We start from the raw sequence: 18,768 nt of genomic DNA, 5'->3' as shown, positions 1-18,768 counted from the left end.
CCTGTGAAAGCGCTACTGCTTCAACTGTCTTCTTCACACCTTTCGACGCCGCTTCACGCCATCCCTGCCTCCTGCTTTCATTTGCTGTTCTCAAGTTCGAAGATGGCCTTAGTGCAATGTACGTCTCAAATCCATTTTCGTGCCCGTCCGTCCTGCTACGCCGCGAGTGTCTCGGTCGTATTGATGAATTTGATCCCGCGCTTGTAAATACTCTTCCTGCCACGCCTACTTCATTAAACGTTAATGTTCTCAGCTCTTGCGATAGAGCGACCGCTTTGACACCACCCGATGTTCTTCAACACGCTATTGACGCAGATCTTCCACCCGCACAACGCGATCAACTCGCTGCTCTTCTACAGAACTTCACATCTGCCTTCGACCTTCCTCACACTGCTCTGGGTCGCACGTCTGTCGTTACGCACACAATCGACACTGGTACAAACGCACCTTTACGACAGCGTCCTTATCGCGTGTCGGCCTCTGAGCGCCGAGTCATTGCTGACAACGTGGACGACTTGCTTCGTCGGGGCGTCATACAGCCATCTAACAGTCCATGGGCTTCTCTGGTTGTTTTGGTCACCAAGAAAGACGGTTCCACCTGGTTTTGCGTCGATTACCGTAGGCTTAACAAAATCACGCGAAAAGATGTCTATCCTCTGCTGCGAATCGACGACGCCTTGGACTGTTTACAGGGAGCCGAGTATTTCTCCTCTTTGGATTTGCGCTCTGGCTACTGGCAGGTACCGATGGCTGATGATGACCGCTCGAAAACTGCCTTTTTAACACCGGACGGCTTATAGAGTTCAACGTTATGCCCTTTGGCCTCTGCAATTCCCCAGCTACTTTCGAGCGCCTGATGGACACTGTTCTTTGTGGACTCAAGTGGGAGACCTGTCTTTGTTACCTGGATGACATCAGAGTTTTTTCTACCGACTTGTCTTCTCACCTTCTTTGCCTAAAGCATGTCCTCACGTCTCGCCGATGCTGGGCTTCAATAGAATTTGAAGAAGTGCCACTTTGCCGCTCGAAAACTCACAATTTTAGGCCACCTAGTCTCTAAGGACGGCATTCTTCCCGACCCCACCAAACTTCGCGCAGTTGCAGAGTTTCCGAAGCCAACCTCCCTGAAGCAACTCCGGAGCTTTATCGGCCCCTGCTCCTACTTTCGACGTTTTATCTTGAATTTCGCCTCTATCATCGCTCCTCTGACCCAGCTCCTTGCCGGCAGCTCCGACCTTTTTGCCTGGACTTCAGCCGGCGATAAAGCCTTCGACACTTTACGCCGCCTTTTGGTTTCGCCTCCCATTCTATGCCACTTTGATCCGACTGCGCCTACGGAGATCCACACTGATGCCAGCGGTATTGGGCTTGGTGCCGTCCTTACCCAATGTAAGTCTGGTTACAGCGAGTATCTTGTGGCATACGCCAGCCAAATATTGACGAAAGCAGAATCTAATTATTCAGTCACAGAAAGGGAATGTTTGGCCACTATTTGGGCCATCGGAAAATTTCGTCCCTATATGTATGGCCGACCGTTTTACGTTATGACCGATCACCCCGCTTTGTGTTGGCTTGCCTCTCTGAAAGACCCATCCGGTCGCCTTGCTCGCTGGGCTCTCCGTCTCCAGGAGTTTGACATTCATGCCATTTATCGATCAGGCCTGAAGCATACGGACGCGGATGCTCTTTCCCGCTCGCCATTGCCTAGAGATACTTCGTCTGACCACGTCTGTGTCTACGATTTGTCGACTCTTGCCACTATCGACATGGCTACCGAGCAGCGGAATGACCCCTGGATCAATGCACTTTGGATTTTGTCTCAAGTCCTACTCCCGGTCATTCATCCAAAGCGCTCGTCCGCCAACCCCACCACTTCTCCATTCGTGATGGTCTTCTCTATCGCCGCAATTATTTGCTTGATGGACGGATGTGGCTTCTAGTCATCCCGCGTCATCTCCGTGCCGACATTTGTGCTGCGTACCATGGTGACCCACAATGTGCTCACGGTGGCATATTGAAAACCTGCACGCCCCTACGTCTGCGATTTTACTGGCGTGCAATGTACCGCTTTGTAAGACATTTCTTGTGCGCTTGCGAATCTTGTCAACGCCGAAAAACTCCTCACAAGTCCCCTGTTGCATTGCAGCCGTTAGCCTGCCCTGCTCGTCCGTTTGACCGCGTTGGCATAGATCTCTATGGCCCTCTTCCTACTACTCCTGCTGGAAACCGATGGGTTATCGTGGCAGTAGACCATCTTACACGCTGCACTGAAACATCACCGTTACCCTCTGCCTCCGCAAAAGACGTTGCTTTGTTCCTTCTCAACAATTTGATTCTTCGCCACGGGACTCCGAAGGAACAGCTCAGCGACCGCGGACGCGTTTTCTTGTCCGACGCTCTTGAGGCCCTACTGAAAGAATGCCGCATCATGCATCGCACCAATACTTCTTACCCCCCTCAGACGAATGGCCTGACAGAACGTAAACACACCCCTACAATATATATATATATATATATATATATATATATATATATATATATATATATATATATATATATATATATATATATAAAACTAAGCGCGGTCACCGCCACATACACGTGTTCTGTTAGGATGTTCGCTTCTTGTAGCAGCCTGGTGTTAGTTTTTCGTTTCGTCAAAAAATGAAACGAGCCGTGCGGTCCGGAGGTTTCATGAATGCACTTAGGAGCAAAATAACTATAATATACAGCTGCATTAAATGAGTTTTTAAACTAACTGCCAACACTGGCGCACTCTAGCAGTTCACTACATTCTCTACTAGAAGTGGAACGGCACGAACGACACGCCATTGCAATATATGGCATGAACCAACTAGCTCGACAGCAAGTACTGCTACAGTACTTCAGGAGAGAACGCAAAAGCCTGGATGAATATCGGCGTCCAGGAAGAAAGAAGGCCGACCCAAATAGAACTCACAAACTTTCAAGAAAGCTACTAGCAATTTTCAAAACTGTGTAAGGTTATGGTATTTCTCAGCTGTTCATTATAGAATGAATGAACTTAGTGAGAGGTGTCGGAAACGTGTCGTGTCTGAAATCGCAACCAACGCGGTTACTAACATTTGCTTTGCATTAAAAAGAGCTCTAAAAAGTATAAATGGCCGCCTGAAGGCTTCTTTACTTGGATGGTCTCGTTTTTTAAACGTGAAAGCTTTTACTACTCCTCTCCGTAACTTCTTCGCAATGTGCGTGTTTTTCCTTGAACCGAGGAGAAACCACGTGAAAGCTACGAATTCTATGGAGGCTAAAAAAAAACTGAGAAAGCGTGACGTCACGCAGCCAACCTTCGCAGGCCAGGGAGAGTTCCATGCCGACCAAGCTGGAGAGCGGACGTGCAATCGATGGGCTTCTTCGACCACGAACACTCGCGCTCTATTTCGGCCACTGGTTTTCGGAAATTTTCTGGGGATCCACTCTATTCAGGAAGTGCTCACCGCGGATTATCAAGACTCCAAGGTGGGCCGATTCTTTCGCAGATTTGTGAGGCTTTGAACAACTTCGCAAGCCATGGGGGACGCTAGGACTAGTTCGGCCTAGGCAAACAAAGGCACCCCCGGCCGTTTAGAAGCTCGACGAAAATGATGGAAACCGTGGAGGGAACGAGCATAGAACCTGCGGAGCTGAAATAACCTGGTCAGTGGTTTATTGCTAAGAAAAGAGGAAAGGCGGTGCCAATTGATAACGAGGAACGCAGCGTCACCGATGATCAATGGAGAGAGCGAGCCGCGTCCAAGCTCGCCGGAAAGAGATTGGCAGCAAAGTCGGTTGAAAGGCAATCGATCAAAATACCCGACGGAACTGACAAAATAATTATCCGCCCGCGGGGCGGAGTCAGCCGCCTACTTAAGTAGGGCAACATTGAACTTGCGGAGTTGATCGCTCGCAACGCGAATATAAACATCAGAGAGGCTGCGGAAGACACTTTCTCGGTCAACACAATACAGCAGTGTATCCTCATTGCAACAGACAGCGAAGAACGGAAAAGAAAATACGTCGCACTACGCATCCTCGATATCGAGGGTCAGAAAATTGAAACCATGGCGTACGTCTCTATGCCCGAAGACTGCAGCAAGAGAGTGGTACACGACATTCCCCTTCGCATCACCGAGGAAGAAATAGTGCAACGGCTACGCACGATCAAAGGCAAACCCCCCCGTGCTAGGAGCCAGGCGCCTGGGCAGGAGCTCAACCACCGTGCTCATACTGTTTGAAAAGTCAGAGGTTCCGAGGTGGGTGAAACTCTCACTTACATGGCAAAGATGTGTATTATATAGAAAGAAATACGAGGTTTCCAACGCATGCGGGCGCCTAGGGCACCACCAAGATGTCTGCCCAGATCCCAATAACGCTATGTGCAGAGGATGCGGAGAAGAGCGCCCAGATCAGGGACAGACCTGCGAAATAAAATGTCAGCTCTGCGGTAAAGACCATCCGCTTGGCGACAAGAAGTGCAGAGAGCTCTACAGGACTCCCTACCAGACCAAAAAACGTCAATGGGAGCAGAAAATCGCCGAACAGCAGGAGCAGCAGCAGCACAACGAGCAGCAGCAATATCCCGACACCACACCTGAGAGCGGCCGCAGAGGACGCTCGAAATTCAGAAAATACCACCTTGACCAACGCGGATATTCTTAAGACGGGCGGAGGCTTCCGGGCGCTGAGTGGGAACTTCCCGCAGTTGGAGGACGCCAACCGACGTCACCACTCAAGCTCCCGCAGCAGCAAGGAGCGGTCCGGATCCAAGTACAGGTCGGGGTCCGAATCCAGAGCCACGGCCAACTCCAGGTACCCAAGAAAACAATCGGCCACCCAAAAGAGAAGCCCGAGCGGGGACAGCAAAACAGGGAGTTTCAGCAGTGGGGTACCCCAGGCTAAAGATGAGGAAAACAAAGGAAAAGATAAAGAAATAGAAAAGTTGAGAATGGAAGTCGAGGAACTGAGGGAAATAATTAAGAAACTCACCCGGGACCTCCGCCAATCCAAATCACAGCCAAATTCCGGGGCTCCGCCGCCTCCACAGGCTCCCCCCGCAAAACAAGTAGCCAAATCGACACCTCCACCTGCGACGCCAGAGGTGCTAACACCACCCGCGGCGTCAGACACGGAGGAGGACGCAGTGATCACTAACAGTGCAGACCACCTCCCCCGCAGAAACGAAGAGGCGGAGAAACGGATCCGCTGGCGGCAATAGGGCACAGACTAGACGCCAAATACGGGGCGAGACTAGAGCGGCTCGAGGCAGGCATTACCAACATCATAGGCGCCCTAAACCGAATTCAGGAACAATCTAAACAAACAAACGCGGCTCTTGCTGCTATGGCAGAAAGGAAAACAGTGAGAGAAGGGATACGTGACCAATTCACACATGGGCAAAACGCAACCACAGATTAATTCGACCCCATGGCAGTGGAATTGCAGAAGATTACCGCGCAAGCGAGCGTTAATGCAACAACATCTCGAGCAAATGGTTGAAAAACCTCTAGCCGTAGCCCTACCGGAAACTGGCAAAGGATTAATGACATTATCAGGATATCAAGCGTTTGCTAGTGGTCGGGGGGAAAATCTCGGGTCACTACATTCGTCAAAAGGAACGTAGCGGTGATCGAACATGAAATTAGTTCTCGCGATATTGAGGCGGTTTTCGTTGAAATCATCACGGGCAGGAAGAATGTACCCAGTATTTTCGTCCTAAACATATATAGCTCTCCTCAGCAGCGCAAAGTTAGGTTCAAGACATTATTTCGCAAAGCAATGAAGGCAGCCGGAGCCAACCCCCTGCTAATTGTAGGAGACTTCAGGATCTGCCACCAAGAGTGGGGATATAATAGGCAAGATCCGAAGGGCAGGCAGTTATGGGAAGATTTTCACGAATTAAACCTCACCCTGCAGACAGACTCTGGCTTCCCGACCAGGGTAGGAAACAGTGTGAGCAAAGACACAACCCCTGACTTAACATTCACCAAAAACATAGAGGAGCTTAGGTGGAAGAACATAGCGCTCAACTTTGGAAGCGATCATTACGTCCTCGAAATAACGCTTAAACGGGGAGTCAAACTAAGACGACAAAAGATCATCAGCGCTACCGAATGGGAGAAATTCAGACAAATTAGGGAATCCGCAAACATGGACGAAAATATTGAAAACATCGACGATTGGATAGAAACCCTCATGCATCACGTTAAATCCGTAACCATTACCCTAGGGAGGGACGAAGCACCGAAAACAGCTGACAGGAAACTCCTACACATGTGGGAAGCAAAAAAAGGTATGAAGAGACGCCTCCGGTGTCAGAGATGGAACCGAAACTTAGGGCGAAAAATAGCCAGGCGCAATAAGGAAACTGAGGATTCTGCAATTAAACTCTGCGAGCAAAACTGGTGTAAAAGGTGCGATGAAATGGAGGGCAACATGAGCCTTTCGAAGATGTGGAGACTGCAACGATATCTTCTTGATCCCGACAGTTCGAAAACACAATCAAACACAACAATAGCAAAGGCAAGACGCGTTTGAGGGGACTGACGAGGAACTAATAACTAAGCTTGTAGACACATATGTTGGCGATACAACATCCCTCTCTTACACAATACGCGGGCCCTCCGAACGAGGCCCTCAAAGCCCCCATCTCAGAAGCGGAAATTAGAGCCGAAATCCTGAGCTTAAAGACGAAACAAATAAAATGCTACAAAACCTAGACGACGCTTTCATAACGGCACTCACCAACTACATGCAAGAAGTATGGAGTAGCGGTCGTCTTCCCCAATAGTGGAAAACTGCAAACGTTGTGCTAACTTCGAAACCTGGCAAGCTCACGAAATTGGAAAACCTCAGATATATTTCTCTAACCTGTAATTGAAGAGACATCTGGGCGAGTTGGTATGGTGACATGATGGAAAAACACCTCCGTCCACGCATGTAGCGCTGTTTTTCCATCATGTCAACTTCTCTAACCTCATGCATTGGAAAGCTTATAGAACACGTAATCCAAACAAGTCTAACCAATTTCATGGAGAAAAACGACCTGTGGCCGCACGAGATGGTCGGATTCCGACCGGGCGTGTACACACAGGATGTAATGCTCCGATTACAACATGACATAATTGACTCGAAATCCAGAGACGCGAAGGTAATTCTAGCACTAGATCTAACAAAAGCATTTGAAAACGTAAAACACCAGGCAATTCTCGCGGGACTGCAGGAATTAGAAGTCGGCGAGAGGACATATAATTAAGTAATAGATTTCCTGACAAACAGGACGTTGAAACAAAGTTTCAGAATCTAGAATCCCCCACTGTCCACCTGGGAAGTAAAGGAACACCGTAAGGCTCGGTGATCTCCCCCTTCCTCTTTAACGTGGTGATGAGAGGCCTTCCCGCCGCTCTTAAAGCCATGAAAGATCTAAAGTTAGCATTTACGCGGACGACGTTAATCTCTGGATGAACAATGGCAGCGATGGCAGCATAGAGGAACGCCTACAGGTGGCGGCGGACACCATCGAGTCCTAAGCGGCCGAAAGGCGTCTTGCGTGCTCTCCGCAAAAATCCGAACTTTTCATATATAATCCAAAATCAATGAGATGCAAGGGCGACTTTAACGTAGAAATTAAGGTCGACGGCAAACCCGTACCAAAAGTCCAGCAAATCAGAATTCTCGGACTTTTTATTCAAGAGGACTGGTATAACGACGGAACGATAAAAAACTCACTACCTACGCGACGCAAGTAACAGGGATATTTAGGAGGATTGCATTCAAAGGCAGAGGCCTCAAAGAGAAAAGCCTCTTGAGATTGATGCAGGCGTACATAATAAGCCGAATATGCTATGCCACACCATTCCTCAACATCAGGACCAATGAAAAAGATGAAACAGACGCACTCATCAGGCGTTGCGTCAAGAGGGCGCTGGGTCTACCCACCTCCTCTTCTACGGAACACTTGATAGAAATGGGAGTGCATAATAGCTGAACGGAACTTGCTGAAGCGGTGAGCATCGCCCAACATGAGAGATGAAGTAGGTCGAGCACGGGTCGAACCATCTCAGAATGGGTGGGTCGAAAAATAGATAGGGGCACAGCCGACAAGGTTGCCCTACCGCCACAATGTCGCGAGAACATCACTGTCCGTCCTCTCCCCTGCAACATGCACCCAGAATACCAGAAGGAGAGATGGGAGAAAAGAGCAGAAGCACTGGTTAAAATAGCAAACGAATTCAGAGTAAAAGAAGTTGCCTACGTAGACGCCCGATCAAGGGCGGCAGTCGCCGCGGTAGTCAATGGTAGCAGCACACCAGTCGTCTTCACCACCATCCGAAGCAGAAACATAGACACGGCTGAAGAGGTCGCAATAGCGCTCGCTTGCGTCGGAACGAAGGCTAGATTGATCTTTAGCGACAGTAAAACTGCTCTCTGGAATATCGGAAAAGGCAGGGTTTCGCAAGAAGCCGCCCGAATTCTAACAGCTGTAGCTAAAATCGATCGCAAAATCACCCTAATTTGGGTCCCAGCACACACGTCCGTCCCCGGCAACGAGGCGGCCCATGATTTAATCCGAGATCTTTACTTCCGGGCAAACGCGGAGCCGCCTGACTGCCAGGCGATGGACGAACGTTTGCAAACCTATAAAGAAGTAAACGAAAATTAGAGATTAGGAAGACGTCTGATGACGCCACCGGATCCTAACTTAAATAATAAAGAGGCCATAGCGTGTCGGCGATTACAAGCCGGAAATTTCCCGAACCCTGTCTGGTTGTTTCACACCCAGATAGATGAGAGAAAAAATATAAATGTAAAGCCTGCGAAGCGAGGGGGACCCTCGACCATATATTTTGGGAATACCCTAAGTCTCCGGGCGCTATGGACAACATTAAAAGTAGAGAAGCCTGGGTAACCCTGCTGCGAAGCGACGTCCCCGCTGACCAGCAGAAAGCCGTCCGCCTGGCGGCTGATGCCTCGAATAACCAATGTATATTCGCCAGTCCTTAGTCGCTGAGGTTCCAGCCCCCGTATCTCAGGCCTGCTTGCCAGGAGCGGGGAGTAGGGGGCCTCTTAAATCGGTGTAAACTAAAGTTTTAATCAATCAATCAGTCTTCGCAGGCCAAGCGCCGAGGAAGCCGTTCCCTCTCCCGTGTTTTCGCTCTCCCAGTCTGTTCCTGTGTCTGGAGGTCAGTATGTTTTAATGCGCGCGTCTCCCTTGCCGCGGCTGTCTGCTGTGGCCAGCATGGGTTATCGCGCCGATTCCCCGGTGCTGCGCACGCGGCAAACCCCGCGCGGCGCCGGTTCGCGCATGCGAGATGCGCAGCGGGAGTAGATTTCACCGCACACTATTACGTGGTCTAATCACGTAGATACCGACTTGCTCTCTTTTGTTTTTTCATGACTAGGCTTCAAGAGTGTTGCCGCGTGCTCCCTCCTTAGCTTTCTTTCCTCCATGATGGCTTCACTCAGGCGCCGAGACCTAAAGCCCCTCGATAATTAAGCCGAAACCAAGGCAACCGCACGCTCGCCTCTGCTTAGTCAGGTGACAAACATTACGTCACTCAACCGCAGACACGCCATGGACACGCTGCAGTCGTGGCAATTGCGCGGTCTTGATAGCCTGCACTATACCTACGCTGCCTCTTAACCGGTGCCAACAGATCGCAACAGCTCCCGACGTGCCAGCAGTCGTCATGGATTATCCCGGCGAGGCGCTTCTTAAATTGACTGCGTCTCAGACGTTTCGAAGACGGCAGGTCGAATCCCAACACCCAGTGGACGTATAGCTCGCAGAGAGGCTGCCGCACAAAGACGAAGCGAGGCGGGTCGAGCGAAGCGAGAGCTTTAAAATTACGTACGTTAACCCTTGCTAAATGCCAGTCATTATTGTCACGCAAAATCCAATTCTAGACAAGCTTTATCAGGCTTAAGTTACGTAGGTTTTGTGGAGGGAAATCTTTGTCTAATTTCGTCTGTTCATTTTTATTCATGTTGTACAGTGTCACGCCAAAAGATTTGGACAAATTCTGTGAATGTTTGGTTTGGTTTGGTTGGTGGGGTTTAACGTCCCAAACCGACTTAGGCTATGAGAGACGTCGAGGTGAAGGACTCCGGAAATTTCGGCCACCTGGGGTTCTTTAACCTGCACTGACATCGCACAGCCCACGCGCTCCTTGCTATTTGCCTCCACCGAAAAGTGGCCACCGGGGTCGGGACCGATCCTGTACCCTTGGGAACAGTATTCGAGCGTCGTAACCACCGCGCCACCCCGGCGGGGTGATTCTGTGCATGTGGTTTTGAATGTAGCTTGGTGACATCTTTTTGAAGTGCACGATAGCAATCAAAATATTAGCAGATACTCCATCAATCGACGCGGTTCCAGTTTTTTGCAATTTTTTTTTAAACACACACCTCATTTGGTTTGCTTCACAGTCTTATTAACCTCACGTGAGAGCAGAACAAACTTCAGAAGTGAAATTTTCCTACGCATCACAAGCTAACACCATTTCTAAAAACATATTCGCAAGTGTTTTAAAATAATGCACAGTTGTCTCGCCATTAGGGAAAAAAAACGCACACAACTGGTTTTTATGGCAATCCTCGTTACTCAGAGAGAATGCAGGACAAACCCCAAAAAGGAAATTTTTAAGCATTATAAGGTTCTGCCATTTTCATAAATATTGTCACGAGGTGGTGACAAGGTTGTCAACAAAGAATGAGGCTTGATCTTCACTCGAATGAATTCTTTATTGAGCTGACGCACCCAAAAAAAAAAAAAAAAACTGAACAACTCGGTGGCAGCGATAGCAATTATAGTGCTCGGCGGTCGTAGATCTACAAATCCCTATCGCGCCCGTCAACACTCATTTATAGGCGACGAAGAAACGTCGAGATAAGGCCGCAACCGGTGACTAGCATGACCTGGAACATTGTAGAAACGCACGAGACTGTTTGGAATATTCGAGATACCTCTCGACGCATCATGCGCGACAAATAAAATGATACAGCATCGTTTCTGGACAACAGGCATGAATAAACAAACAATACAGAATCGATCAGCGTGCTATACTCACACTGATAAGGCCGCATGCCAGCGGCTGTCTAAAAAGAACAAATATTCGAATGATTGGCGGCCTTGATCCACCCTCCAAGGGCATCGCCTCGATGCTTACGAAACAAGCACAAAATAGTAAACAAAATACGAGAAATATAAACAGCTAGGGCCTTTAGCGCTCGTAGTAAGGCGTTAGGCACACGACATGAACAATTTCAGGGCGCGTCATTGTGGTCGTGCCGTCGGGGATGACTTTATAATTAAGCGGTCCGATGCCCCGAAGCAGTTTGTATGGGCCGAAGTACCGCCGAAAGAGCTTTTTCACTTAGTCCGCGGCGGCGTATCGGCGTCCAAACCCACACTTGATCTCCCGGCCTGTACTCTGCGTCGCGTCGTCGCACGTTGTACCGCCGGGTGTCGGTGTGTTGCTGGTCTTAGATGCGCGGCTGGGCTTGTCGTCGGACTTCCTATGCACACTGCAGGTAGGCGCAACATCGGGGTTACCTTCTGTCACGTGCGGCAGCATCTCATCGAGCGTCGTCGTGGGCTCCCTGCCGTACACAAGCATGAATTAACGGGGTGGCTCTGGTTGTCTACTGGATGGCCGTGTTATATGCAAAAATCACGTACGGCAAGATCGCGTCCCAGGTCTTGTGTTCGGCGTCAACGTATATGGCGATCATGTCCGCGATCATTCAGGCGCTCCGTAAGTCCGTTGTTCTGGCAATGGTGCGCAATGGTTCGTCGATGGCTTTTATAACTGTAATACTGGATGGCTTGCGTCACCTCTACCGTAAATGCCGTTCCCCTGTCATTGATGAGCACTTCTGAGGCGCCGTGTCGCAAAAGACAAAATATTTGGCGGCTTCTGCTGCGGTACCATTGGGTAGCGCTTTTGCTTCGGCTGGTGGGTAAGGTAGTGGGTCGCCACGATCATCCACTTGTTACCCGTAGATGAAGATAGGAAATGCCGAGGAGATCCATCCCAATTTGTTGAAAGGGCAGGGTTGAGGGCGGTATCGGGTTCAGTAGTCCAGCTAGTCTGATTGGCGGCGTCTCGCGTCGTTGGCGCTCACAGCACGTTTTCACGTAGTGGGCAACGTCGGCAGGCAGTCGCGGCCAGTAGCACTTCTCCTAGATTCGATGCTACTTGGCCGCAAACCCGAGATGGCCTGCTGTGGGCTCATGGTGCAACTCGTGCAGAATTTCCTGCCGGAGGCTTTTAGGCGTACGAAGCTGCGTGGTCCTGTTGTGTGCAAAGCTCTTAACCAGGACGCAATGGCTTAACGCGAACGATGATAAATGACGCCTGAACACAGCAGGAGGGGAAGCGGTCTTGCCATCCAGGTAATCGCGTAGGTCGTTCAAGCCCGGGTCCGAGCGCTGCTGGTGCGCAAAGCTGCTGGCTCTTGCCGTACCAAAAAGGCGTCGTGGTCATCGTCTTTCGGAAGAGCGTCGACGGAGGCGCGGTATAAGCAATCTCCGTCGGAATTCTTGCGGCCCGACTTATAGACTACGGTAACGTCAAATTCTTGAAGTCGTAAGCTCCATTGGGGAAGGCGGCCGAAGGTGTCTTTCAAATTTGCTAGCCAGCAGAGCACGTGGTGATCGCTTACCACCTTAAATGGTCGACCGTATAGGTAGAGACGCAACTTTGAAATGGCCCAGATGTTCGCGAGGCGCTCCTTCTCGGTCTTCGAGTAATTGGCTTCGGTTTTCGAGAGGGACCTGCTAGCGTAGGCGATTATGTTCTCCTGTGCGGTATCCTGAATGAGAACGGCGCCTAGGCCGAGACTGCTGGCGCCGGTATGTATCTTAGTCTCGGCGTTCTCATCAAAGTGGCCTAGTAAAGGAGGGGACTGTAGGTGCCGCTTAAGTTGCTCAAAGGCTTACGCTTGCGGTGCTTCTCATTGAAATGGCACTTCTGCCTTTGTAAGCAGTGTCAAAGGTTCGGCGAGGCGCGAAAAGTTCTGACGGATCATCGGTAATAAGTGCACAGTCCGATGAATCGGCGCACAGCTTTCTTGTCGCCGGGCTGTGGAAATTGTGCGATCGAAGCTGTCTTCTCTGGCTCGGGGCGAACTCCCACCTTGCTGACGATATGACCCACAAACAACATCTCTTCGTAGGCGAAGTGACACTTTTCAGCTTTCAATGTTAAACCTGGCAACTTGATTGCGTGAAGTACTGTTTGAAGTCTTCTCAGATGGTCTTCAAGGCTCGAAGAGAAGACTACAACGTCGTCTAATTATACCAGACAAATTTGCCATTTCAAGCCAGCCAGTATCGTATCCATTACTCGCTCGAATGTCGCTTGTGCGGATCAGAGGCCGAAGGGCATTACCTTGAATTCGAAAAAATCGTCTGGCGTGACGAACGCGGTCATCTTGCGGTCTCTTTCGTCGACCTCAATATGCCAGTACCCACTCTTCAGGTCCATCGACGAAAACTACTTGGCATTACGGGGCCGGTCCAGTGTGTCGTCGATGCGGGAAAGCGGGTAGACATCCTCCTTTGGTATGCTATTCAAGCAGCGGTAATAAACGCAGAAGTGAAGTGTGCCGTGTTTGTTCTTCACCAAAAAAACTGGTACCGCCCAGGAGCATCTTCGATGGCTGGATCCCGTCCTCACGCAGCATTTCCTCAACTTGATCGCGTATGGCCTGGCGTTCTCGCGGCGATACATGGTAGGGGCTTTGACGTAGCGGTCGAGCCTGCTCGTCCGTGATGATGCTGTGCTTTGCCAACGGAGTTTGCCGCACTTTCGACGCTGAAGATAAGCACTAGCTGTTGCGTTCCAGAAGAGTGCGAATCCGGTCTTGCCTGTCGCGTGGTAGTGCTGTGTTTATATCGAACGTGGGCGGCTTGGATAGGTTGGGTGTATCGTCTTCGGGTTGGGCGGGGAGGGCGTAAACCTCTCAACTGGCCGCTAGCTCCTCGAAAAAAGCGATCGTATGCCGTTGTTAATATGCAAGCATTTTTCTTTGAACTTCGTCACCAGCATCTGATTCTGTCCTTCTCGGATATGGGCGACACCTCTTGCGATTTCGAGCTCTCTTTTCAAAGTAGCTGGGTGCTTCGATCGATAACACCTTCGGCAGATTTGATGTCTGCGTTGCCCACGCAAGCGATGACACTTGATCTGGGAGGAACGATCAAGTCTCCATCGAGGATGTTTAGAGCGATGTGGTGCGTCGATGTCGTCGTAGAAGGTATGGCGTTGTCCGTTGAGAGCTTGAGTTTTGAGCGAACGTCGACGATAACGTCTCGAAGAATAACGTCTCGCGAGCAGTTCTGTAGGACCACGAAGCATAAGTATGCCCATTTACTCTCACTCTGGCGGTTCATCGCCCAGACAGCGTAATAAGATTGCTACCAGTCTGCGGATTAGCATACATCCCAAGTGGTCGTCACTTTCTTGAGCTGTGCGGCGAACGCTCCACTGATGACAGAATAGTCAGCATTAGCGTCCGCTAAGGCGGTAACTGAGCGACCGTCAACAGCAACGGCAAGGTCACTTGCTCGTGTCCTCGTATTGCATGTTGGCTTCGTCTTTTGATCAGGTCGCGGTCACGGCACAGCGTTGTCATTTCACTGAACAGTTGTGTTAGTTTAACATGTGGCGCTTGGCCGTCGATACCCTCGTCGTACATTGCGGCGGTGTATTGGTGAATGCGTCGCCACTCGGCGGAGAATATTCGTGTTTTCGCCGTGGAACAACCTCAACTCCAAAGGTTGCTACCGTTAGTTTGCCTTACAGGGTCTAGGGTACCTTCTTCAAACGTAACTGTGACCGGAGATGCAAATCGGAGACTACGGCGATGAGGAGTGGTACCGACGGTTTGGTACTCTGCCCTGCGCAAGTAGTCATCAATGTCCTCTGGTCGTTCATCAAGATGGGGTCGTGGGTCATCGACAGCGAAGCCACGCAGGCCGATACGCCTGTATGGGCAGTGGCGTAAAATATGGCCTGCTTCAGCGCAATGGAAGCGCAGCGGGCGGTTGTTGTCTGAAAGATGAAGAAATAAACCTTAAGCATTACTTTAAAACTCTAGGCATTATTTATAGTATTGAATGCATTCTCTAGCTGAATTTTAAATCAAAAGCAACCATCCTCAACAAAAAAATATGTTGGTTGGTTGGTTTGTGGGGTTTAACGTCCCAAAGCGACTCAGGCTATGAGAGACGCCGTAGTGGAGGACTCCGGAAATTTCGACCACCTGGGGTTCTTTAACGTGCACTGACATCGCACAGCACACGGGCGTCTTGCTTTTCGCCTCCATCGAAAAGCGGCCGCCGAGGCCGGGATTCGATCCCGCATCCTTGGGAACAGTAGTCGAACGCCGTAACCACTGCGCCACCCCGGCAGGGCGAAAAAAAATGTGTTAGGCACAGAGCAAACATCAGGCGTCATCTGTGTCCTGTTTTCTCTCGCTTAACAGGAGTCCGAAATAATTTAGCCAAGGTTCAAAAATATACTGCGGCATAATGTACGCGGCAAGAAATTATCATATTGTTCACATTTCTGAGCGATGAGGGGTAGGTAGATTTCATTAAATTCCCTTATCAAAGCCATTAATTACACTTCAGACGAAGACAGCTAGAAATTGTACAGCGAATCCCTTTCACCAAAAAGCAATTCACTAGTTTTACTTTACATAGGAGGGGTAGAATAACTTTACGCTTTGAATAGGGTCTCAAAGAATTTTGAAACAATTGGAGCTAGCTATTCGCAGCTAGATCTGCGCTATTCAAAGTAAAACCTCTTACATGAGGACGCTTTTTATGAATCTAACACTCACTGGTGGATAAACTGGAGTGAGCGTTCGTGGAGAAATTGCAGCAATACTAAGGTGGCACCTCCTCTATTACTTGCACGCCAGACACATCGCCTGCTTGGTATTCCGAGGCATTTTGACATATCCGTACAGTTTGTTGCCGACACATGATACTACCGAAATGGCGCGGACTCCCTTGACAGGATTCCGCGTGCTCGCGGGTAACCACGTGGACTGATGAGAGCAACAGACATAAAACGGCGTAGTTTTTGGCTTTAACATTTGCTTACTTCCCTATATTCAGGCGCGCATCTGGGAGCAGATATTAAACGATTCTTCCAGCGGCCAGGTTATCCCATCCAACTATCATAATTTTCTGGCTTGTTTGCTGTTTTTATACCGATCAATGTGTTGCTAATGTTTAAACCTTGCCATTTAGTTTTCGCTAATATGCAGAAAAGGAACTAATTTGTGACCGAAGGTTTTTCAATGTTCGACCTAATGTCATAGAACTATATTCAAAACCATGGGGGACGCTAGGACTAGTTCGGCCTAGGCAGACAAAGGCACCCCCGGCCGTTTAGAAGCTCGACGAAAATGATGGAAACCGTGGAGGGAACGAGCATAGAACCTGCGGAGCTGAAATAACCTGATCAGTGGTTTATTGCTAAGAAAAGAGGAAAGACGGTGCCAATTGATAACGAGGAACGCAGCGTCACCGATGATCAAGGGAGAGAGCGAGCCGCGTCCAAGCTCGCCGGAAAGAGATTGGCAGCAAAGTCGGTTGAAAGGCAATCGATCAAAATACCCGACGGAACTGACAAAATAATTATCCGCCCGCGGGGCGGAGTCAGCCGCCTACTTAAGTAGGGCAGCATTGAACTTGCGGAGTTGATCGCTCGCAACGCGAATATAAACATCAGAGAGGCTGCGGAAGACACTTTCTCGGTCAACACAATACAGCAGTGTATCCTCATTGCAACAGACAGCGAAGAACGAAAAAGAAAATACGTCGCACTACGCATCCTCGATATCGAGGGTCAGAAAATTGAAACCATGGCGTACGTCTCTATGCCCGAAGACTGCAGCAAGAGAGTGGTACACGACATTCCCCTTCGCATCACCGAGGAAGAAATAGTGCAACGGCTACGCACGATCAAAGGCAAACCCCCCCGTGCTAGGAGCCAGGCGCCTGGGCAGGAGCTCAACCACCGTGCTCATACTGTTTGAAAAGTCAGAGGTTCCGAGGTGGGTGAAACTCTCACTTACATGGCAAAGATGTGTATTATATAGAAAGAAATACGAGGTTTCCAACGCATGCGGGCGCCTAGGGCACCACCAAGATGTCTGCCCAGATCCCAATAACGCTATGTGCAGAGGATGCGGAGAAGAGCGCCCAGATCAGGGACACACCTGCGAAATAAAATGTCAGCTCTGCGGTAAAGACCATCCGCTTGGCGACAAGAAGTGCAGAGAGCTCTACAGGACTCCCTACCAGACCAAAAAACGTCAATGGGAGCAGAAAATCGCCGAACAGCAGGAGCAGCAGCAATATCCCGACACCACACCTGAGAGCGGCCGCAGAAGACGCTAGAAATTTAGAAAATACCACCTTGACCAACGCGGATATTCTTAAGACGGGCGGAGGCTTCCGGGCGCTGAGTGGGAACTTCCCGCAGTTGGAGGACGCCAACCGACGTCACCACTCAAGCTCCCGCAGCAGCAAGGAGCGGTCCGGATCCAATTACAGGTCGGGGTCCGAATCCAGAGCCACGGCCAACTCCAGGGACCCAAGAAAACAATCGGCCACCCAAAAGAGAAGCCCGAGCGGGGACAGCAAAACAGGGAGTTTCAGCAGTGGGGTACTCCAGGCTAAAGATGAGGAAAACAAAGGAAAAGATAAAGAAATAGAAAAGTTGAGAATGGAAGTCGAGGAACTGAGGGAAATAATTAAGAAACTCACCCGGGACCTCCGCCAATCCAAATCACAGCCAAATTCCGGGACTCCGCCGCCTCCACAGGCTCCCCCCGCAAAACAAGTAGCCAAATCGACACCTCCACCTGCGACGCCAGAGGTGCTAACACCACCCGCGGCGTCAGACACGGAGGAGGACGCAGTGATCACTAACAGTGCAGACCACCTCCCCCGCAGAAACGAAGAGGCGGAGAAACGGATCCGCTGGCGGCAATAGGGCATAGACTAGACGCCGAATACGGGGCGAGACTAGAGCGGCTCGAGACAGGCATTACCAACATCATAGGCGCCCTAAACCGAATTCAGGAACAATCTAAACAAACAAACGCGGCTCTTGCTGCTATGGCAGAAACGAAAACAGTGAGAGAAGGGATACGTGACCAATTCCAACATGGGCAAAACGCAACCACAGATTAATTCGACCCCATGGCAGTGGAATTGCAGAAGATTACCGCGCAAGCGAGCGTTAATACAACAACATCTCGAGCAAATGGTTGAAAAACCTCTAGCCGTAGCCCTACCGGAAACTGGCAAAGGAGTAATGACATTATCAGGATATCAAGCGTTTGCTAGTGGTCGGGGGGAAAATCTCGGGTCACTACATTCGTCAAAAGGAACGTAGCGGTGATCGAACATGAAATTAGTTCTCGCGATATTGAGGCGGTTTTCGTTGAAATCATCACGGGCAGGAAGAATGTACCCAGTATTTTCGTCCTAAACATATATAGCTCTCCTCAGCAGCGCAAAGTTAGGTTCAAGACATTATTTCGCAAAGCAATGAAGGCAGCCGGAGCCAACCCCCTGCTAATTGTAGGAGAGTTCAGCATCTGCCACCAAGAGTGGGGATATAATAGGCAAGATCCGAAGGGCAGGCAGTTATGGGAAGATTTTCACGAATTAAACCTCACCCTGCAGACAGACTCTGGCTTCCCGACCAGGGTAGGAAACAG

The sequence above is a fragment of the Amblyomma maculatum genome, chromosome 3 (assembly GCF_055883805.1).
Source record: "Amblyomma maculatum isolate TAMU_Amacu chromosome 3, ASM5588380v1, whole genome shotgun sequence".
Taxonomy (NCBI): Eukaryota; Metazoa; Arthropoda; class Arachnida; order Ixodida; family Ixodidae; genus Amblyomma; species Amblyomma maculatum.
The sequence above is the reverse complement of the archived record's forward strand: the minus strand, read 5'-3'. Positions refer to the sequence as shown.